Consider the following 23,543-nt stretch of genomic DNA (forward strand, 5'->3'; position numbering starts at 1 on the left):
GGTAAAGGCCTAATCCTTGGTCTTGCTTGAGTGCCAGTCCTGTTCTCTCTTCTCTCTTCCTCATGTAATTTTATGTTGTCCTCATATGAAACTGGAATATTTTAAAATATGCAAGTATTCTGTGGGAAAGAATGATTTCCACCAGAGCCCTTACAAGAAAAATTGCAGAATATGCATGGTGTCTGCATTAATGTTATTTTTGGCACCTTACCATTATATTAACACCATCTTTCTTTTTTTTCACTCTCCGTGGTTATGTAGAATAGTAAAGTTTAAAGCACCTTAGAGTTATAAATCTCATTAATTTTCAGTGGAAGTTAGTCACAACTGGAAAATTTATCGTTTTGCGGTAGAGAGTAAGTATACATTTAGGAGAAAATGATAATACTTGAGAATAGGATTAATCTGACAAGATGGGCATCTGTAGAGCATTGACCCATTTTAGGGGTGTGCTTCAGGATCAGCTGAATCACTGTAGGAGTTATTTCTTTTCATTGACTCTAAAGAGAACATAAGGTTGAGATGTAGATATCTTCACTGTATACGTCTAAAATGGGATGACTATGGGCACCAGTAGTAGGGGCTTTGCAAATCTGTAAGTGAATCAGGGACATGTGGAAATAATGCTTATGATTTTAACTATGGAAGTGTGTTCTCTGGAAATTCCTTCTCTAAAGAAAGACTTATTGAAGCACCAAAATAAGAGTAGACTTAAAAATAATGCTAGAAAGTTTTTAACTCTTCCATCAGCTCCCATAACCCCACCATCCTGGTAGTATCATCCGATTCCTACCTTGGCAATGTGATTTTTATAGTCTCTACACTGGGAACGCAAAATACATGGGACTGAGATGTAGGAGGTGGGAATGAATTGGGGAGATTGAAACGTTCATCTGTTGTGGCACTGGGCTGATGCCATGAGGGGACCACATGAGAATATTCTCAATAGTCATGGTCATTCCTCAGCAGAAGGCCCATTGTGACCTTAGCTGCATTTATAATATTTGTACAAACCATAATGGACTGTAAGTCTTAGCTTTTCCATGGCAATTGCTGGGAAACTTGCAACACATAAGGACACAACAATTGAATATTTGAAGAGACTTCATAATTTATCCTTCTGTGGAAGGGGTTCTGTTGAAGTTTATATATGCAAGTGTATATGTACAACATTGCATCTAATCTACTGAACATAGGTTAAACAAACGGAGTCAAGGTTAAATATCTGTCAAACCTTAAGAGTGTCCTATAGCCATCTCTTACCCATTCATGAGTCATGATGTGGCAAATAATTTTCCATTGCTTTTCATACATGACATCTGCTGCCTTTTGTGCCAGTAGCCCAAGGATATATACACATGTTGCTGCTGTGCAGACAAGGCTCATAGCCTTTACTTAGACTGTACTTGCATATTGTTATGAGGATAGTTACCCCCTGGAAAATAATGAGAAAACAATTAATCTATTGCACTAGGGGCTTAGGGCTGGAGCCAGCCAACTGTTGCGTATCCATAGAATCACCCAGCCCTAAGAAAGAATGTCTTAATGATTTAATTACTTTTCTCATCTGAGTGGATATTGTAATTCTGATTACAGAAGCTGAGGGTGAACACGCTTAAAACTAATAAATACAAAGTGCATTCATCTGAAATGAGCATCATCAGCACTCACAATGAAATTTCATTTATGGGCATTGTTTCATTAAATGTAACCTCTGGCTTATTACAGATGCATTATTTTTCATTTTTTATGCATGATGTCATTCCTTTATTTAAACAGACCATTGTAAATATTTTATGAAACCATTAAAGGAACAAATAATAAATTGCTGCATTAAAAAATGGATCTGTGAAAGGGTCTGGCAACTAAAATACAAACAAACAAATAAACAAAAAGAGTGGAATTATGTTGCAATCTGTCAGAAATTCTCCTGGAGTTTTATCTGTGATTTGGCTACTGTTACTCCATTTCTCACTCAGTTGGCCTATTAATATGAGATGTGTAAAATGGTAGAGATATGTGAGCTACCTTGGGGCACAATATGATGATCTTGCTCTACCTCAGACTTTACAGGATGCTAATTGTATGCTGGGCTTTTTGTTTCCCCCAAAGCCCTATTTCATGTATTTAATTAGAGATTTTTAACTTTTAAAGCATTTGCTGTGCACACTGGCAAGTATTTTTAAGAACCATGTCCCACGTACTGCGGCAGTTGTGCAGATTAGCTAAAACAGTCATTAAGCATATCTGCTTGCACAAGACTGCCATAATCCAGTCTCCTAGAATAATTTTATGGCTATTGCAAAAGGCAGGGTACAGATGGGGTGTTGAACTTAAAGCTTAGCACCTCCTTTGAATTGCATTGATTTCAGCAAAACTGAGAGATTTTTTGAATTTGCGAAATCTGGCCCCTCAAAAGATGGGAACTAATCTAAAGTCAATCCCCACAGTCTTTATGCAGGTGAAACTCACACGGCTTATTGAGAGCTCAGTACAATTCTAATGAAATCAAGAGTAAGGTTCGCATCGACTTCATAGTGAGCTGGATCAAGTAACTAATTACTAAAGATGTGATCTTGCAGGAAGCTGGGCCAAAGCTTCATTATCTCCCAAAGGGGATGATTGTGGTGATGGTGGGAAAAATTCATAGTACTCAGCATCTTGCAGCACTGCTCAGTACGTGAGAGGTTTGAATCTTAAATGAATGAAATTCAAGAGACATTCTCTTACCACTTCAGAAAAAAAAAAAAAAAAAAGCAATGAAAGGAATCTGCATACACAGATTTGAGTTTCAATACTAATGTGTCATTGGCAGCTATTACTTTTCAATTTTCTCATTGCAGAAGGGAGTATTTTTGTCAAGGTCATGCCACAAATAAATCATTTCTGTTTCAGCAAGGTCTTGGTAAACCAACAGTAATCAGGACTGTCTGTAAATTAGGGTTTCCTTCTGAGGAATGGATTCTTATTTCAGATGACCCGTTGCCTCTTTTTCTTTTCCTCCTTCTGTTTTTAACATCTAAGAGATTTGCAAACTTCTTGTATTTCAAGGACATAATTAAAAATGCTGATTACATTGACATCATTCTTAACACCAAAGAATGTGAACAGGAGTGCACTCACTGCTTTTTAAATATTTTTGTCCTGTCTTCTATAAATAAACATAATTAATAGAACTCGAGAAATAAAACAGGGCATGGTCTCTCCTCAAAAGGTGCCAGACTGGGAGTGTAGATATTTATGCATCAATAAGAGAATGTAACCAGTGATATGTTGTCTTTAAAAGAGAATAACCTATGTTTTTGACAAGGCTTGGGCTTGATGAGAGTAAACGGATGCTACTCTGATACTATTATTTCTTCAAATTGCACATTAATATATTTCAGATGCAAGTCATGGCTCTCATTAATGCCATTATTATGGATTACTAAGACCTCCATCCATTAGTTTGGTCATAATGTTATTAATTAATAGGTGACCTATATTTAACCAGATATCATATTTTACATAGATTGTCTGCTGATAACCTGAGACAAACACTGATGCATAATTAATTTTATTTTTTAATTAATTCTCAATCTATGATGCTGTATGGATTCAGAAACAGAAAGGTAATAATTAGAATTTTGTTTTAATTAGCTTTGCATATGCTAAGTGTATTCTTCAGTGCTCATTGTAACAGAACTGGTGATGAGGAGGATGGTTTAAAACTCTTGATGCTGTTAGAAATATGGCTCATAGCAACATAAGTGCTACCAGTGGTGCTCAGGAAGGAAAATTGCAAAGCCATTCTCCCATGGTCCTTCTTCTGGTTGTGCAGGGTCCTGTCTCCAGCTTTGATCCTAGAAGAGTTTCAAATTGGTAATGAGGTGAAGAGGTGTGGATGTTCATGTAGTGGTCTGTAGCTGGCAATGAAGACAAGTGCCTTTTCACCCAACCATAGCTTACTCTACCACTTGTAAGGCGCTGCAAGAACTTCTGTGTGCCCTTTTCTGTGAGGTGTCGACTGGCAGATAGTGAAATTGTCTGTAAGGAAGTTTTGGATAAGCTAAATGCCCCAGGCTCTTCTAAAAACACCTGGATTATGGCTCTGCGTGTGATAGCCACTAGAAGGAATTCTCTCAGAAGCTGCCAAAGCCAGCCTATGGCACGTGGTAAGGCACGACGCGTGAATCAGGGTAACACATCCAGGTACCGACCTTCTTTATATCTCCCAGGCTTTTCACTTTTTCTCTTCATCTCTTGATATTTTTCTGTTTTGAAATGCTCATAGGAGCCTGAATTGTTTAGATGAGTTGAAAAACATCACCTTTCTCTGCAGTGAGGATCCTGGTCTTTAACCCTGAGCTGTTTCCTTCCTTCTGCTATCTTTCACAGAGCTTCACAGAAGAAAGATTTTGATGCATTTTCCCCTAATTTTTGGCAGAGCCACCATTATGACCTTGAAGGCCATCAATAAAGGCAAGATTTTGGCCTGCCTTTTCTCGCACTTTCCCCCTCTATTACCACGCAACTGTGCCTCCAGGCCCAGTTGTGCTCCATGACCTGCGCCTCCAGTGGTTGTCCACATCCCTCAGACCAGCCCTGCTTCCCCAGTCTTGTGGGAAGGAATCTACTAAAAACTATCTGACTTGGATGCTGATAATGCAAGCTGTATAAGCAGCAATCTTTCCAAGGCCTTTTTCTCAAAGTTATGAATGTTCAGCGTATTAAGAGACTGGATATGGGAACATCTGTTCATACAACATCATTCCAAAAATCTGGACTATGGAAACAGTAGCTAACTGTCAGAGAAAAAGGACTTGGAGAGATTTTCAATTTGTTTATTTTTTTTTCTTTTACTCTCTTTGTTTCCTCCTTTAGAGCTTCTTCAAGGACTAGAAGTATTTGTAATTATACCAGGCAGGTGCTCCTAGCATTGGATTAGATGTCCTCAGCAAAATAATAAATAAATAAATACATAGTGCAATACTAGAAAAATAAGGATGGTGAAGAGCTGCATACATGGAATTAAAGTAACACATTGTGGCATTCCAATTGAAGATTTCCATTCAGTGTTAAAATAAGCTTATACTGTGGACGGGAAAAGCAGTCACTCAAGTGGCAGTATTCTTGTTAGCTTTTGCTTTTGTATTTCTTTTTAGAATAAAAATACGTATCTCTTACATTTCTGAGAAAAAGTTTGGTAATTATTCAGAGCTGGAAATACAAAATTTTGCTTTGGGTGACAGCATAAATTGTTCAAGGTAAAATTTTTAATTTTCTCAGTTTTATGACTTTGTGCTTCAGTATACATATTTAAGAAAAATAATGATTTTCTTATCTATTGTCAGCCAGATTCACCTGTTTTTCTGTTAGACAATACTGCAGATACTGAGCATAGCATAATCTAAGTCTTTCTGTGTACATTAAAACTGTAGCAGATCAGAGTTAATGGAGGAAAGAAAAATGATGCTTGTTATAATAGCTCTCTGCAAAAAATATGGTCATATCCAATTCATATGTATCCGTTTTTTAAATACTCTTACAGTATCTGTTTGACCTTAAAACAATTCAGTGTAATGACGTACCAGACCACAGCAGTACTAAGTACCTTATTTATTTGTGGATTAGACTTACCATTGCTCATAGTCTGGTGTCATTTTTGCTTGTGATCTACAGTAACAACTTCCCAGGGAAGTAGCATATTAATGAGGTTACAGAAGGGCATATCCCTGCTGTCATTTGTGTCACAGAACCCCCCCTTGAAATCAGTAGGTTTGAACTGCATTAGATGGTAGGACAGCGTGTCCCATTGCTGGTCCTTATGAGCATCTTCTATCTATCCCTCCACAGAAGGAATATGAGCGAAATTTGTCTGTTACCACCCTATTTGGTGTTCTGTAGGGAGCTCCAGTCTTTGGATAAGAAAAGATTTAAGGACCCATTTGTCCACTGTTGCCCATGGTGGCTGCAGAGTAAAGCCCTGCTGGTTCCAAAACTTTCCCGTTTGCTCACCACGCATCTTCTTGCCAGCCCGAGAAGGGGCAGCCACCCCTATGGGCAGGCCAGGAAGCTGGCTGTGATAACGTCTTTGAACTTGCAGGTTCTTCTGCTTCTCTCTGCTTTAGTCTCTGTGTGTGTAGGAAGGGAGGAAAGGGAGTTCACAGCCCGAAGTTTTTCTCGCCTATGGTTTTTTAAAGGATAATATTTGTTGATGTAATGCATAAGATTGCCACGCACAATATAATGGCCAACTGATGTTGACAAACGTGTTGGGAAGTTAGATGTAGTAGACCAGACCAATTATACTGCTATGAAAGTAAAGATATATACATTTTCAGACATACAGATGAGATCAGAATCCAGCTTCCCTATAACTTAACATACATCTTGCAGATGAACAGCTTAAATTTTAAATTGTTAGACAAAATTTCCCTACATATAATGATATAATGATGCAGTACAGTCCAAACTTTTGTTGTTGTTATTGTTGATTATGCCAATAAAAGCTTGTTTTTAACCCATCCACTATAGGTAAAAGTAATAAAAATAATTCACCATTATGAGTGATTCACTGCCAGGAAATAAAATTCAAAACTGAAGGCTAGTTTTGGCTGTTTGTTAAGCAGAAGAAACTGTCTTGTAGTATGAAATAGCTGTCCTGTTCAGGTGTCACAATAAATTTATCACCTCCAATAAAACGTAGAAAGTATTGTTTTTCTAATATTAGTAAAAGATGATGTCCATTTAAATTAGATTTTTCATTCATTTCTAATTGGCTTAAAATCCGGTTTAGCTACAGCTCTTTCACTCATAACTTGTTTAAAGGATTCTAATTCTCACAGATAAATAGGCATCCTGACGTTTTTCATTTTCATCCATCATTAAGTTTCTTATGGCTGAGCTTGCCGGTTGTGCATTGCCTTTCCAATATGCTATCAACTTCTGAAGTAACTGGGTTCAGATTGGATACATTTATTTCATTCAGTACCTTATCTGCCTCTTTCCCCCACTTTTTTAAGCACTGCCAAGGGTCATATTGAAAAACTATCTGCAATTCCATCTGAAATCAACCAGGAAATGGCTTTATTTTACTTTTAACTGCAATTGAAATCAACCAGGACTGCATCATTTTATAAAATAGTCATTTATGATACAGAGGTTTGTATGCTATATTGAAAGCACCCTAAATTTTCTATATATGCCTATTTTTCATTTCATTCATTTAGAATTGCTTCAGAAATAGAAAATGTTGTAAAGACTAGGGTTTCATTAAAAAAATGCATATTGTTTGGAAACGAGAGACATTTCTGTATACAGTGTAGAAGGAACATGTGTACTTTAGATGGATAAGCGTAATAGGCTCTGAAGGGCAAAATAAATCAAAAGACTGTTCCTTTCCAGAAGCCCTGAGAGACTGAAAGAGAATGTCAGGACACAGAGGCAGTTTGTGTATTTTGATTCAAAAGTACACTATTTGCAATAAAAGGAAAAACTGAATGGGAGATTCAGAATTAAAAATTCCTCATACTCCGCTTTTATTTACAAATGCCTATCCCCATGGACTGCTTTCTGAGGCCATCTGTAGTGCGTTTTTGTCCAGCCTTAATTCTTAGCCTTGTTTTACAGTGATCCCAGAAAAACGTCAGGGTGACTTTTCCAGGTCTGGGACTGTGGTTTGAAGAAAGAGGACTGGTGCTAGATTTGTAAATATGTAGCTTGAAGTTATCTTTCACAAGTACAGAGAGAATGGAGCAATGACTCCAGAATAGATTTTCCTGATATTAGGTGACTACCGGAGGTTGAGAGTTTTTATTCTGTACTTCATGTGTTTCTCATCCTCTTTGTTTGAACTGGCCGTGCTAGTAATTGATGAGGACAGCCTTTAAGATGTGTCTATGAAAACTGTTGTTAGTCTTGAAGTTTCTGGCTTATAAAAATGGTCTATCCTATGGCAATACTTTTTTTTTTTTTTGGTTTCAAATGAGTCTAGGATTAGACACAGACACATTAGACACATTAGATCAGTCTATTAAAGAGACTATCAATCAATCAGTTACGTTTTATAGCAGTTTCTATCTCTTCCTCTCTTCCCCCCATCTTTATCTTCACTTTTTAATGGAACTAATTTTGTTAAAAGGAGATATTAGGAAATTACCTCAATTATCTTGTATGAAACGTTCAAGAATGTGGATGTTGAAGCAAAAAGTCTTATATGAAGAACTGATAAATTGATAGAAGATTTTTTAGTGTCTGTGGTACAGATCAGACTCCTTTTATGAAATTTAGAGAGTGAATAATAATTTTTGTATTATCTCAGGCTGTTTTCTTGTTAACAGTCCACTGAGGAATATGGCATTTCCCATCTGCTCCTGAAATAGTCACTAGGTCTACTTCAGAAATGTCAGCTACGCTCACGGTGGTCTGTTAAATGTGTGTCCTGGATAGAGACTGGCTCAGGAGTCTATTTTCACTGCCTTTTTTTTGGAAGGTTTTTCCATCCTGTACTTGCTCTTCTCCTTTTACTCTTTCACCGGGTATCTGGGGTTGTAAGGGTAGAAAGAACATCGACCTGACTCACTGCTGCAGTTCCTGCCCCCCCTCTCAGATTTTGGGGCACTCTGCATATACCAGCAGGGCACGAGCATTATTTCACTGGCAGGGTTTCTTTGGCAAGGACTGCTGTCAGCATCTCTGTAGCCCCTTCTTTAGTGTCTCCAGCATGCAGAGCAAACCTAGCAGAGAGCGTGCAATCGATGCCATCATATCAAGTATCCTCAGAAACAGAACTGGGGACCTCCAGGGCTGAAAGCAGGAGGTCCAGCAGCATGTGCAGTATCTCAAATAATTACAAGATGCTCATATTGGCTCCCAGCTCTGTGTGGAACGTGTTGATGTGTTGGGGATGATAAAGGAGAGGAGGTTGGGGGAGGGTAGTATATTTGTCTTTTGTGCATGATTTTCCTTCACTCATCCAGTCCTGCCCTTCATAAGCCATGAATTCGCAGACATCTGGCATGAGCTCTTTGACGTCTGGCAAGGGGGTAGCACAGGAAAAGGGAAGATGAACGGAACAAAGCTTGGTATTTCATAAGCGGTTTACAGAACATTAAGGGGAATATTTTGTTCCAGTAGATTTTAGAATTCCTTGCAAATAAAGCTGGAACACAGAAGCGGTACATTTCAGGTTTTGGAGACTTTGATCCCTTTACTCTTTTCTTCTGATTTATTTGAGTGAATTTCACATTTTAAATTGCACCTCCTATAATGATTGAATGCACTTTCCGTATACCCAGTATTTATGGTGCAGCTGTTGGCAATGTTAATGTGAAAAGCACATCTCCTGAACATTGTCAAGCTCTTATTGTCACCTTTAGTTCCCTGGGAGATGGGGACAGAATTTTATTTCAGATTAAAAGGAAGAAAACTGTTACCTTTCAGGGAAAACATATATTTATGTTTCTGGATGTCTCTAAAGTGACTCAGACAAGGAGACACATATTTGAGTTATTGTTACTAGATTTTATTATGCTTGGTGCCTGGGTGGCTATACTATATTTTATGCTGCAAGGCTTAGAGTTGTTTTGGAAGGAAAGGGAAGGGAAGCATTTTGGGGATCTTGATGAGGATGATAAAATGTAAATTCTAAGGGCAAAATTCAGAGGTGATGCCATCGGGAATGTAAGTTTGATTTTTTATACATGACAGTCATTTAAATTCAGGCCTCATCTTATCTCTTCTCTCTTTTCCACCTATTTATTCCTGTTTTTTCAATGAGTAAATATGTCAAAATTTGTGAAATGTGTACGCCAGTAGCGTATAAGAGATATGAATTAAAATAGGATGGCACAAACCTAGGCTCAAGCCCACCACCCACAGGCATCTGACTTGCTAATTCATGTTGTGTGCCTCACCAGTAAGGCTTCCCAAGGTGAACATCAAAATTCCCTGTGTGGTCAGCAGACAAAGCAGATGCTTCTGAAGGACTCCAGAGGGAGAATCTGCCAGTTTTGTTTTATGTACCAAATTACATAGATGACTTCTATGCCTGGAAAGCCTTTAAGATCATCTACTTCTTCTCATTGATTTGAAACTTGTTTTTGAAGGCCTGCCTCATTAGGCCTCTGAAATTTAAGAGTGAGTTTGGTGCAAGAAAGATTAACTTGATCCTACCCTAATTGAGTCTCCCAGGGAGTCATAGTCAGTACAAGGAGAACACGGTACCATGAGCCAAGGGATCCCAAAGAACGGATTCTCCTGGCTCAGGCTGTGACACTGCAAGTAGGGTCACCAGCCGAACAGAAATTCAATCACTAATTCAGGCTCCCAGCTGAAAGCAGGGTCAAAAGCCCAAACATGAAACCTAATTAGACATTGAATATATGCAAAATAGAACTCCTCCTTCCTTTCCTTTCCAACATAATGTTATATACACATTTAATGATACAGCGGTATTATGTAAAAATGCAGAACTATTAACTGATAAGTGTTAATATAAAGACTTGGTAATCCACAGTATGTAAACTTCATACCCTTTGATGGAAGCATACGACCCTTTTCAATTTATTTTTTTTTTAAGTATTATTTTAAGTACCAATAACGAAAAATAAAAAAGATTAACTTGCACCTTTTAACTGGTGCACATACTACGATTTACAAGAAAATCATAACTTTTGCTGGAGGGAAGCAAAGGAACAGTAATACAGCACATTATATGAGAAGATTTATATGACTTGTTTTGACTATGGATTTTCTTCGCAAGTCAATACAAATATACACATGCACATATATGTGTGCACACAGACATGAATCTTAGCAGCTTCTGCTTCAAAAGAGAGAGGAGCTGACCAACAAAAAAGATTGGTTGCTTGTTGGTAAACGTAGTCATCTTTTAATTAGCTGAAATTATTTAGTGAGGACGGTATCACAAAACGGGAGAAGTATCCTGTTGATTGCTGGATATATGTGATGAAGACCCTTAAATAGGAGAGTACATGCACTGGCCGAAAAAGAAAAGCTTACAAACATATTTGGATAGTTGTGAAACATCACATCACTGTTGCTCCATAGTGGTTCCTGGCTCAGAATTCATGCTCAGCAAAGCTTCATTTGTGGGTGAGCACTAGCTCTTGTGGGTGAGCACAGCCTCCAGTCGGTGGGGGCTTCTATGGATGTACTTCCTTATCCATATGTACTTATCAGGATTTTGGCCATTAAGGAAATCTCAACTCTTCAGCTGATGCATATTTGGTTTTCTTTGTGGCTGCAAGTCTTCACAACCTTTCTTCCCCTTCTGACTGATCTTTTTAAAATTTATGGGGCCACTTGTGTGCCAGTATATTCTTAGTAGTATTATATATATATTATTATATTATATTGTATTTTATTATATTAATATATATATAAATACACAATTTAAAATCAATGTGGGTGTGGTTACAGCCAGCTTCTCATTCAGCAGCAAACACAGGTATTTTTTCATGGAGGAGAAGGTTTTATCCAGTAACTTTAAGAGTTTGAGTATGTCTTTATGTTACAGTGCAGTGTTTTGTGGTGATATAGAAGCTCTGATTTTTCTGTGTAATTAGCTGAAAAATGTGTTGTATTAGACTCTCAGAGAATGCTCTTACCGGATCTATATGGTTTCTGACTCCTGAGCTGGCTTTCTCAGGGCCATCTGAGTAACACTGCTATGGAGAGATAGGCACCTAGTGTTCAGATTTAGGTTATCCTTCATGTGGGAAGACATGCCTGAAGCTAAAAAATTGTAATTATGAAAATTTTGTTCTCATAGAAATGAAAAAATTAAATACCTCATCTAATCTTGGGACTCATGTATATTCTATAAGGAAACAGATCTGTCCTAGTAAAACTGAGGTGTATACAGGGGAATCTAAAGTACTTATGTAGTTTCCCTACATAATGAGTAGAGAGAATGACTTATTCTGTTATAAATTTCAGAGGTAGACATGCCCTTACTTCCTATTAAAATTAATTCCTCCTTGCTATGAATATAACTAGAAATCCTTTAAAAATTGCAGAATGTGTACTCTGAAGGAAAAACAGTGGAACAATATCAGCAATGCTGTCTTTGAAAACTTATATGTTAGGGGATCTGTGATCACATTTTGAGTTGACTACACTGAACATCAGCATGAAGAAACAAGATAGACTTTTGAAAGTCTTTCTCTCTCTCTTTTTTTTTTTTTTTCCCCTGATGGATTTAAACCCTCTTGTATCTAAAACCAGATATTTAATTTATATAAGTTCAAACTGGTGGGAGTGAATTGAACTTTGTATGGAATAGCTAAGGAATTCATTTGACATTTCTAGAAATAAAAAGAAATAATGTAATACACTATAGATTTTTTGCCCTTCTAATAAAATTCCATGCTCGCTAAACTGGCAAGATTTTCTTTCATTATTAGAATTATTTCTATTTTCCTTTCTTGTGTTATTAAAGTTCTCAGTTTTCCGCCAAAACATCCACAAAAATGCACATGCCCTGGGTTTTCATTTATTTCATTATTTCGATTTATCTCAAGGTTCAGTTTGGATGAGAAATAATGAAAATAGCATATGTCAGTTATTTTCTGTAGCAGATAACTCCCGGAGGAGCTTATATATTGCTCAGCTACATTTATGCTGTAGAATAAAAATGATTAAAATGTCATACAATAAGCCACAAGCTAAGTTTCATCCAGGGCCAGAAATTATTTATGAGCTTAACATTTAGCACTAGAAAGTGTCCTTCAGCAACTGTTGGCCAACGTGGTATTTTATTTCTTTGGGCTAGATGGCGCTGCAGTATATAAAATTTGCATCCTCTCTGCCTGGCACGAGGGCTCTGCTTTAACCCTGTGGACTTGCAGGCAGGCTTCCCTCCTGGTTGGGAAAGAAACAAGCCTTTCCTACATGCAGACATTTAGTTCTTTGTTTCTGTATAGACAAACAGAATGAAAACTCTTCTTCTTTTACATATAAGGTTATTATAAGTTCCTCTTTTCCTTTGTGTGTATTCCCATGTAGAGAAGTGTAGTAAAGTTGCATTTTATACATGCAATATAATCTATTTGCCACAAATTGAATATGTGCCTGAAACTCACTCACGTTTTTTTCTGTGATTTTTTTTTTGTTTGTTTTTTTGTTTTTAGCCTGGAGCAGGAAAAAACAGCAGAGAGGAAGAAATAGTGGTTATTGCCTGGGATAGTCTGGGTTTCTAGCACAGGAGATGAGCACTTTTAAGTCTAAAGATCTGAAAGTATAGGGAAATGGAGGTGATGTCTGCTGGTCATAAAGCCCTACTTGGTTTCACTGTGACCCACTGTAGCCCACAGAGTCCTGCTGTGGTTTTGCACAGTTGTACACCCGGATAATCACAACATCATCACTGTTAAGCATAAGCAACACAAGACATAGTACTATATAAAAGCCACTCTGAACTCTGCCAGGGCTAATGTCAAACACTACTCATGTTCTGATGCTATACACTGATATCTCCCATCCTACAGAAGCAGGACCTACTTTCTGCTGTGCAAATCCTCTGTGCATCCTCTACGTTCTGCTTTCTACGTCTCTGGGGAGTTCAAGCTACCGACACAGTCTCTCTGCTCCAGCCCTGGGAGAAGTGACTGCAGGTGAGCTGAGTCCCCACCAGCAGCCTCTGCCCCAGTCATGGAAGAGGAAATGGGATCTTCATGTCACCTTGTGGTAAATCTGCACAGCCCAGTGCACTTCTCCAGGGACAGGAAATAGTTCCCCTAACAAGACCAAGCTCTGCCTCCATTAGATTAGAGGAAGAAGGATCTCTTGAGGAGGAGATAGTCGGCACCACCCATCTTACCGGAACACCCACCGACCCCGAGGCTGAGATATGTGACTGTGCCTGCTGTAGCTTTCTGTGCTGTCAATACCATGAAAGATTGGTTATTGACCAGGCTTTGTAGAGAGGATCGAATATAGGGGTTAGAGGGAGATGGTCCTGTAGCCTTAAGTGGCAGATTCCTTCCTGCAGGACAGACAGACGGGCATGCTGCCTGTTGTCTTACGTGGAGGCTGCAGTGCCCGTGCAGGTCACAGAAAGCTTTCTGTAAATTAACTGCCAAGCTTTCAGCACTGAACTGAGGTGCTGCTCAGATGAGAAAAGGCAGAGGTGAGGGAAGAGGTGCACTAAACTGCAGTGATTGCATTGAAGTCCTTCATTTGAAGGTAGCTATGCAGGTAGCCAGCAATAAAGCTGGAGTATTGCTTGAAGAGCATCTTTAAATTCATCTCCTAATAGTATTATTCTGAATGCTGTATGTACTGTTTTGGTTTGGGAATAGAAATTAGTTTCAGACTATAAGCCACTTCCTTTGAAAGTTTACTGGACTTAACTGATAGCTGCCTATGAGTTTTTACATACATGGTCTGAGTTTAAAAACATTTTATGAAAACACAGCTCAGATCTTGATCTTCACAAAAGGAGTTAAAACAAAGTGCAGAAGAAAAAATAATAGTGCAATCAGTCATTACTTATTTCACAACATTGCCTATGCATCCCTTTATTGTGCTCCAGATGGCATTTGTGTTACTGCTGTGTAGCACAGAAACACCTCAAGAGGAGTAGCTAGCTGGAAAGTGGGATGCAGACTGGGGCTGTTCTGGCACCCTTGCCATCTCTTACCTGGCACCCCATAGCTCTCCGTTGTCAATGCCAGGGTAGCCCTTTCTTTTCTGGCTCATGACTGCCTCTGCACTGTGCCCTCTGCAGTGCCAGTTCAGGGAACTGTTACTTCTTAATAAAAAACATTATTTGACTAAAACACCATTATTAGCAGTGTTGCTAAATGTGGAAGCACAGCTATTGCTGGTCGACAGATGTGCTGAAAAAAAGCAGCTACAGCCCTCTTGAGTCTGTAGGCAGGATACTGTTATCAATGAAAGAATAAATACGTTTACCTTATTTGTTAAATTTTGCTCTTTTGGGGCAAAGCTTCTTCTTTCTGTCATGTGTACAGCAGGGTAAGGGCAGGCACAAACCACGGAAACCAGCTGGTAGAAAATTTGGCCCCATGGTAGTGTTTCTGCCCTTGAGGATTCAACATGATCAGTGTTTATTGCCAGGAGATGTTTTCCTTTCTCTCCCACCCAGTCACACGCAGTTCTTTTAAGGGCTCCTTCTGCCACTGGCTGGGCAGTGGGGCTTAAATTTACTGTACAGTTAAATTATCACAAATTGGTAGCACCTGAGCTGATGTCAGTAGCAGTGAACTTATATATCCTGTCACACTGCTTGATGTAAAACTGCTGGCAAATTTAGAAATTCTGGGCTTTTTTTCTGTTTGGTTGGTTCTCTTAAATTTTATTGGTGAGGTTTTTAAGAGTCCTGAAAAAAAAAATCAAATTATTTTAAGACAGTAGTTAATTAATACGGCTTTTGAGCATACAACGGACATTTAAGTTGACTTTGCTGTTGAAGAAAGGCAGTATTGTTTTCATCTCAGATCTTGCATACTTTGCTCATGTTATTCTCCTGCACTATCTTCTCGTGCAAGGAGTCTAGGGTTTGGATCTCAGTAAATACATGACACAAAAATATCAGTTTAGAGTCCTGGGCACTGGAGGTTTTTAGGAGATGTCTGCATTCTTTTGTTTTCAATAGAAATTGAGGACAGCTAGGACTTCATTAGACCAGGTTGAATTACTGCAAGCTCTCCAGGGGAAATCAACCATTTCAAAATATCTTATTAAAATCAAAGATGAAACTGATGAGACTGAAACAAGCAACCCTATCTTCTGCTCTTGGCTAACAAAATTACCCTGATTCTCTGGCTGTTGTTATAGGTGTTCTTAAAAAGAATATTAAAAGCAGCTGTCACTTTTTTTTTTCCCCCATCAAAATGGATGAATTTTAAATAGGTCTTGCTATGAAAGCTAGGTCAATATTCTAAGCTGGAATGAAGAAATAAGTCTTTGTATATGTAAAACAAAGGATAAGGATGTTTCAGGGGTGTATTTCAATGAGGAAAACAAACTGACTTAATATAGTTTTTATTTGGTTGCGAATAAGAAATGTCAGCTTAGTAGAGTATAGCAGAAGCGAGGATCCCTGATGTGCTGCATCCAGTGAGAAATATATATGTAAAAAACGTATCAATAGCAAGACATTTCTTTGTGATGAATTGCAGACATTGTTGGAGACACACATCTCCTTTCCTGGTACACCAGGAAACCCCACCTTCAGAAAAATCTGATTAGAAAATCTAGATTTAATACATCAGTAAAACGAAGCCTTCCTAAGCATGGACACCAGAGAGGTGGCCCTTTTAATCTGGGCTGTTCGGTCAGCCTCTGGCTTTTATTCTTATTATTTCAAGTGAGTTGTTTAGTGGGTTCTCTGAGTGTGTTCAGGCTTTGTTCCCATTCCCCTCAATACTGCTTCAGATCCTGTCCTGATCACCTTAACATCTGACCACCTTCCTCCAGCTGGGCATTACAAGACATGACTAATATCTGTCATGTGTAGTTCAGTTTGTTTTGCTTCTTGGTCTTCCCTTGGGTTGTTGCAGGTGGCAAATCCTTATCATTTCAGTAAATCCTTCCACTTTCAGCAAGCCTCACTTTTTATGCGTTGTCTTGGCTGACGCTTTCTAACATCAGAAATGAGGTGTCATCTGCACAAGGGGACAGCAATATCCAGTATGCCAAGCAGGATGTTTATGATAAATTTTGGAGTTAGATTAATTAGTAGGAACATCTAAAATGCATGTGACCTACCAAGTGTCTCAAAATCTGGCTCTGCAAATGGGATTCACTCCAGCCACTTTCAGAAGTGCCTTTTCTGATGTGGAAGGCGAACCAAAAGCAAGCCTCTTACAGCTACTGGAAGAAGCACATTGCAAGAAGGCTTGGGCACAGGGATCTAATAAGTTTTCATTCGCTTTTTAGATTTTCTAAGTCTCTGAAGTGATACAACTTTCAGAACAAGAGCAAAAATTAATTAGTGCAGTAAGAAACCTGTATTTTAATTCAGGAGAGCAGTTAGCCACAAATGGTGCCATAAGGAGGGAGGGGGGAAGGGAAGGAGGGTTGCACCAGGTGACCTCTGGAGGTCACTTTCCAGATGAATTATCTATGAGCCTATATATTTTTCAGTATTAATGTGTTGATAGAATACTTGTTTCTCTGTCTATTTTTCTTAAAAAATAAGGAAGAAGATTTTCTGACCTCTGTGGGGAGTCTGGGTCCAGTTATGCTTTGTCATTTGTACTTCAGAACCAAGTGACGATCATTGCACCTGTACTATCTCTTATTTTTGTTCAAAGATAGTGCCAGCTCCAAAGCACTTCAGTATGAATAAACAGCTCAAGAGCGATGAGGAGAACAGCCACACAAAAATGTGAATAATTTGTCCACGTTCATAGAACAGCTTTGTGACCAAGATGGAAATGATTTTTTCTAATGCATGGATACCCTGTGATACTCTTATGTTCTGTATCTTATGTTCACTCCTATTTTCCCTCCAAATAAATTTAGCCCTAAAAATATTTGTGAAGCCAAATGACTGATTTCACAGCCAAAATCACATGCCAAACAGTAGACTATAAGCTATCTGATACCGTTGCAGTCCTATGCACATTTTAAGAGGAAAGTTTTTGTTTGGCAAGAAAAAATGAATTTCAATTGCACTGAAGGGAAGCCTACACCTCTTCTTTTACTCATATGTGATACAACTGCTGAAGGCAAATTGGCAAGGTTTTTAGATTCTTGCAGATTGTTAGGTTAAGAAAAGAGCAGTCAGACCACTTAAACCCATCTCCCTCCTGACAGGCTTTCTGTAGGTACGTGGAAGTCCAGCGCCTGGGGCAGAAGCAGCAGGACAGGCTGAAGGCAGCTGATGTTTCTCCAGGTTCTGGGCCAGGGTCTATATCCAGATGTTGGCACAGGCTGCCAATAAAACCAGTCCAGGATGATATCATGGTATACCTTTCCAGTGGTTTCAGGTATTGTGCTGCCATTTGCTGATCTGTGCCCCTATCAAGCCTCATCACACTCAGCTCTTGTTTACGCAGAACTTCTGCTAGCTGCAGCTCATTGTATTCAGGCACGCAGCTCTTGATCAAAGCAAGGTTGTTACGCTTTTATAACACATTCACTTGCAGCAATGAAGGTTAGCTCTGTTTTGAGCTGTATAACCAGAGTATAGCCTGAAGATCAAGGGAGGTGGTTGTTCCTCTTGGCACTTGCTAGGCCACGCCTTAGCCATCACGGGTCTCCCCAGTTCAAAAGAGACACCAAAAAAAAGAAAAAAGAAAAAAAGAAAAGAAAAAAAGATCAGCAAGAGGATTAGAGGGCTGATGAGTTTGACATATGAAGAAGGGCTGAAGGAATAGGGTTTGTTTGGCCAAGAGAAAAGAAAGCTCCAGGGGGATTTACTCACAGTCTGCCAATACCTGAAATGTAATATGGAGAAGATGAAGGCACTCACTTCACAAGGATGTATGGTAAAAGCACAAGAAGGAAGAGGCAGAAGTTGCTTTAGAAAAAAATCCTATAAAGAGGTAAATTCTTCATCATGGGAACAATTTAATACTGGGGTGGGTTGCCCAGAGAAGTAGTGAAATCCCTCTTGATGGAAATATTCAAGAGCTGGGTTGACAGAGACCTGGATAATCCAGAGACCAGATCATCTCTTGAGGTTTCCTCCAACCCACACACTTCTACTATACTATGATTTTTTAATTCTCTGTACATTCAGCTCCACAAAGCCTCAAATGGGTTATTGCAGCAAGGAAAATCTTTTAGGGAATCACAGGTTTATTCTGCAGTCAGCTTGATGACACTAGCAACTGTCAAAAACTTGTTTTTATTTTGTGACTTCTATTAATTATTCAGTAACCTTGTAAAATTTCCCATCAGCCCTCTCATTTACTGAAATTGCTTACATGAACTGGTTGAATTTCACAGATTTTTTACCTGGCACCTTAGTATCCAATTAGAAAGATAAATAGATAGTGGAAAATCAATTAAAGCAGAAAAGTTTTAATGTGTTAAACTAGAATTGTTTCTGACCTGGAAGAATTGGGTCGTTATCTAAATATTCCCAAGTCTTGGAATTGGTTTCATCCTGTGGCTCAGCTCTAGTTCCTCAGTACTTCTTAAGAAAATTAATATAAATTTTATTATACAGCAGGATTTCTGAAGAGTTTGAAGACTGCTATATTTGCAACATCAAACAATTTAGAAGCAAAATGAATGACTTTATGCTTCTGTTCAGACTTGTGAAATTATGGGGTCATGGAAAGAGAGGGGTTCTCTTGTTAACTCAACTGTTTCCATAATTAACATTCATTTGGCTACTTGAGGTTTAACATGCCATTTCATTAAAATAATGCAATTGCAGATAGAGAAAAAAAGTTTTGAAAGTATAATTGGTTTTCATTGTCAATATAACTTAAAGTCCCATTAGCCACAAAATTTCAGCATTGTTTTCCTAATGACTTGCATAATTGGATCATCAGATTTCTCTCCCCCCAAAAAAAAAAAACGGACTCAGTGGTTTTAAAGGTTATTATTTGCATGATTTTTCCCCCCTTAGTGTTACATTTTCACTTCAATTTCCACCAATGCTGAAAGGTCAGAGACCTAGCGAGTTAAATGAAATCATGTCAAGAGCAACTGGAGCTGTTACTTCCTCCTCCCTCTCTTTTTGAGATACTGACAGCTACTGGCACATACATACATGCAACAAATCTGATTTGAGATACATTTCTTCCTCAACCCATTAAGGCAATTTAGAGCGCTCTTCTGGGTCTTCCATGGTGCTGTTCTCTCTTTTACATGTGCCTATGGCAAGTTTTGTCACTTCATCTAGGAACTCCAGTGCCCTCTTTCTTGACTTCAACAGAGTCTGTTTTGGAGACGTTTTAAAATACAGAGTGTGACAAAGTGGTAGAGGCAGTCGCATCGAGAACTATTTTTCAGACGTAGTACATTCATATAAGTAAACCTGATCTTCCATATAAATTACTGGAAAAAATCCCTTCTCATGTCCCATGTGTTTGTGTTATCACAGGAGTCAAACATAAAAAATCACAGAAAAATCACATCTCTGGAAAAGATCTTGAAAGGTTATCCAGTACATTCTCTTGCCCCAAGGCATGGTCAACTCTGCCTAAACCATCTGTGATAGATGTTCAGCTTACTGAGTCTTAAAAATCTCCACTTTAGAAAAGTCCATCTTTTCCCTAAACAATTTATTCAAGTGTTTAACAATATTTACCATTCTTTCTCCACTGCTACATTTTAGGCAAGGGTGATTTGTTCCTTTTCTATTTGATAAGGAGCAGAATTTGCTTCTGTCCTGTATGCAGTAACCTTTTCACATATTTGAAGACCATCAAAATGTTCTTCAAATGCCACTTATCTAACTAAACAAGCCAACTTATTTTGATTTGTCCTCAAAGGTCATGGTTTAAAACCTTCTGATTATTCTTGTCTCTTTAGTTGGTCAGCATTTTTCTTGATGATATTTGAAATCTAGACAAAGCACTTGAGATGAGTGAAATAGAAAGTTTATCTCTGATGTCTTCTGTGCGATTCTCTTGTTTATACCCTCCAGGATAAAGTTGGTTTTTTTTTTTGTTTGTTGTTTTTTTTTTGTCTTTGAAATACCCTAGCATTGCTGACTCATGCTCAATTTATAATTCACTATAGCCCATGAACCCTTTTTCAGCAGCGCTGTTATTCCTCATCCTATAATTGTGGAGGTGGTTACTCTCACCTAAGTGGAGGTTTGATTTTTTTTTGCCCTTATTAAACTGCATCCCAGTCTCTTCAGACCATTTATCCATTTTGTAATAATCAGTTTGAATTCCAGCCTTGTCATCCAGATGCTTTTTCAGTGTCTCCCAACTTTGAATATAGTAGCAAGTATATTGTCTACTCCATCATGCAGTTTATTACTGAAAGTGGTCCATAGACGTAGACTTCAAATTAGTCCCCAGTGGACCTCACAGATACATCCTTCCAGCTTAACAGTTCCTTTTTATGCATAGCATCTCAATCAGTTGTGTCCCTACCTTATGGTAGTTTCAGAAGAACCTGGATTGCATAGAAAAATGTCATAATGAGGAAATTATGAGGAATTTATTTATTTATGAGGAAAGGCTGAGAGACCTGGGTCTGTTCAGCCTGGAGAAAAGAAGACTGAGAGGGGATCTCATCAATGTGTATAAATACCTGAGGTGTGGGAGACAGAGGGATTTGGCCAACCTCTTTTCAGTGGTTAGTGGGGACAGGACAAGGGTCAATGGCCACAAAATGGAGCACAGGAAGTTCCGCACCAACATGAGGAAGAACTTCTTCACAGTGAGGGTGACGGAGCACTGGAACAGGCTGCCCAGGGAGGTTGTGGGGTCTCCTTCTCTGGAGATATTCAAGGGCTGTCCGGATGCCTACCTGGGCAGCCTCCTGTAAGGAACCTGCTTTGGCAGGGGGGTTGGACCCGATGATCTTTCAAGGTCCCTTCCAACCCCTTCAATTCTGTGATTCTGTGATTCTGTGATAAAAGACATTGTCAAAAGCTTTACCAAAGTCAAGGTATTTTTCTTTTCAATACACTACACAGGCCTGTCACCATGTCCTAGGAGGAAACTGGGTTGCTTTGATGTGATTTGTTCTTGACAAATCCATGTTGGCTGATTTTTATTCCCTTGTTACCAGTCAGATGTTTGAATATTTGAACCAGTATTTTTTTGGTAATTGAAATTAGATTGACTGATCTACACTTGTTTTCACTTTTTTAAAGATAATGACTATGACCACCTTTTTCTGTTGTCTGAAACTTTACCTGCCCTCATTCAGTTCTCAAAGTAATTGCTAAGGGCTCTGAGACCACTTCAGCCAGTTCTCTAAGTACTCTCAGGTGAATTTCATCAGGACCAGCCAGTTTAAAAATATCCAGGTTCTCAAAGTGGAATTAAACCTGTACTTTTCCTTTTCCATTCCAGGTTCTTACCCTTTTGTCGTTGATGCTAATTGTGTTAGACATCTAATCACAGCCACTGTATCAAGTGAAGACTGAAAGAAAAAAAAAAAGGCATTCTGCTCTTTGGCTGCCTGTGCACCTTGAGTCCTCTTGTACTCAGGAACCAATGGAATGTTTTGATAATCCCCTCTTTGTATAGTGGTAGAATAAGGGAAGAGGAAGAAAGCACTATTCATATTCAAACTTGTTTTTGACTTCAGAAAGAAGAAAAATTCTAGCTTGGGCCAGACACCTATGCAAGATTCATCACACTCATTTTGATCAACAAAAAAAGTCATTATCTAGTCTAAGTATGTTCTTCAAATGTTCCTCTATACTAGATAGAATATAGAAAGACACTTCCAGAAACAGCATTTCCCTTCTCTTACCAAATACCTGTGCTAGATGAAACCCAACGTGGCAACCATGTGTAATGATGATACCAATGCAAGCAGGCATTGAGGACTTGGTGCTTGGAAAGGCTATATTACATTTATTGGCAAAGAAGACATCACCATGAAGAAATGGCCAGGTTTTGTTCCAGTTACATCATTACGTTTAAGACTATATTACATTAGCCCCATCTTTTACAAAAGTTAATCACAATTTGCATTCTAATTCTCAAGATGTTTCATTTTATGCACAGCATTGTGCTTGACACACCACTGTTTTTGCTAGCTTTTTGTTGGAAATCTGAATTACGTAGGAATTATTCATGGGTGTATGAAAAATAATCTGTCTGTGCAAGATAGGAAGTTACTAGCAGCCAGAAACTGGCTACAGCCCACTTCTTCTGTCTTCCTAAATATCTTTCTAGGCTAGAACAAGGTTTTTCTCTAGCAAGTTTTAAAATGACTTCTACAAGATGACTTTTGAAGTAGGATTTTGGCATGGTGTCAGTTTAAGACAGCTTGATCTAATGACATGTAACCAATGTGGTGACACAGCAGAAGCCCAAGATTGTTTTACAGGGCTAAATCCATTTTATATCACCAGTGTAGTCAAACCTTCCTGACTTATTGCCTCAGTTTGCCCACTTTGCAGACTTGTTTGTTCCCAGAACTCATTCTGTTGCCATCCATCCAATTCATAAAGAACTGTGAATCACTATCTTATATCTGATTTATCGTTGATGCCAAGAAAACTAATCATACTATATGTTGGTCAAAGCATTCAGTTACACATTAGTAACCTTCAAATGTTTGATATCGCTATATTGCTTGAACTTCCTTCAGTTCTTTTTTTTTTTTTTTCCTCACCATGAACTTCTTTTAATTTGTAGAATTTTCATTGTCCTTTTCTTTCTTTTCTTGCACTTGACTCGAATTTGATGTACCCACTGTGCTCCATGCAAGTCTCCGTTCAGCCTGGATACGTTATAATATGACTGTGTGTGTGTATGTGTGGGTGTCTCTGTGTGTATCAGGGAGAGGGATGTGTGGTGGGTCCCTGAAAAAATGAAAATAAAGGACAGTTTCCTTTTATGCCAGTTTGAATGATCACCCTTCACTTGATAAAGTCTGGCACATATCTTGGTGTTTCCTATCAGCAA

At 38.5% G+C, this 23,543-nt stretch overlaps 1 protein-coding gene across 16 annotated transcripts in view; it reads left to right on the plus strand.

Moving 5' to 3' along the window:
- TDRD15 (tudor domain containing 15) overlaps positions 1-23,543 on the plus strand; it is a 125,566-nt gene that overhangs the window by 44,501 nt on the left and 57,522 nt on the right. For 12 of the 16 annotated variants that reach the window (XR_013948615.1, XR_013948616.1, XR_013948617.1 and 9 more), the window contains exon 8: positions 13,494-17,362. The gene's annotated coding sequence lies outside the window, so the exon portion shown is untranslated. The other 4 variants (XR_013948629.1, XR_013948630.1, XR_013948627.1 and 1 more) reach the window with 3 other exon arrangements.

This window comes from Anser brachyrhynchus, assembly GCF_964034855.1.
Source record: "Anser brachyrhynchus genome assembly, chromosome: 3".
NCBI classification, from domain to species: Eukaryota; Metazoa; Chordata; class Aves; order Anseriformes; family Anatidae; genus Anser; species Anser brachyrhynchus.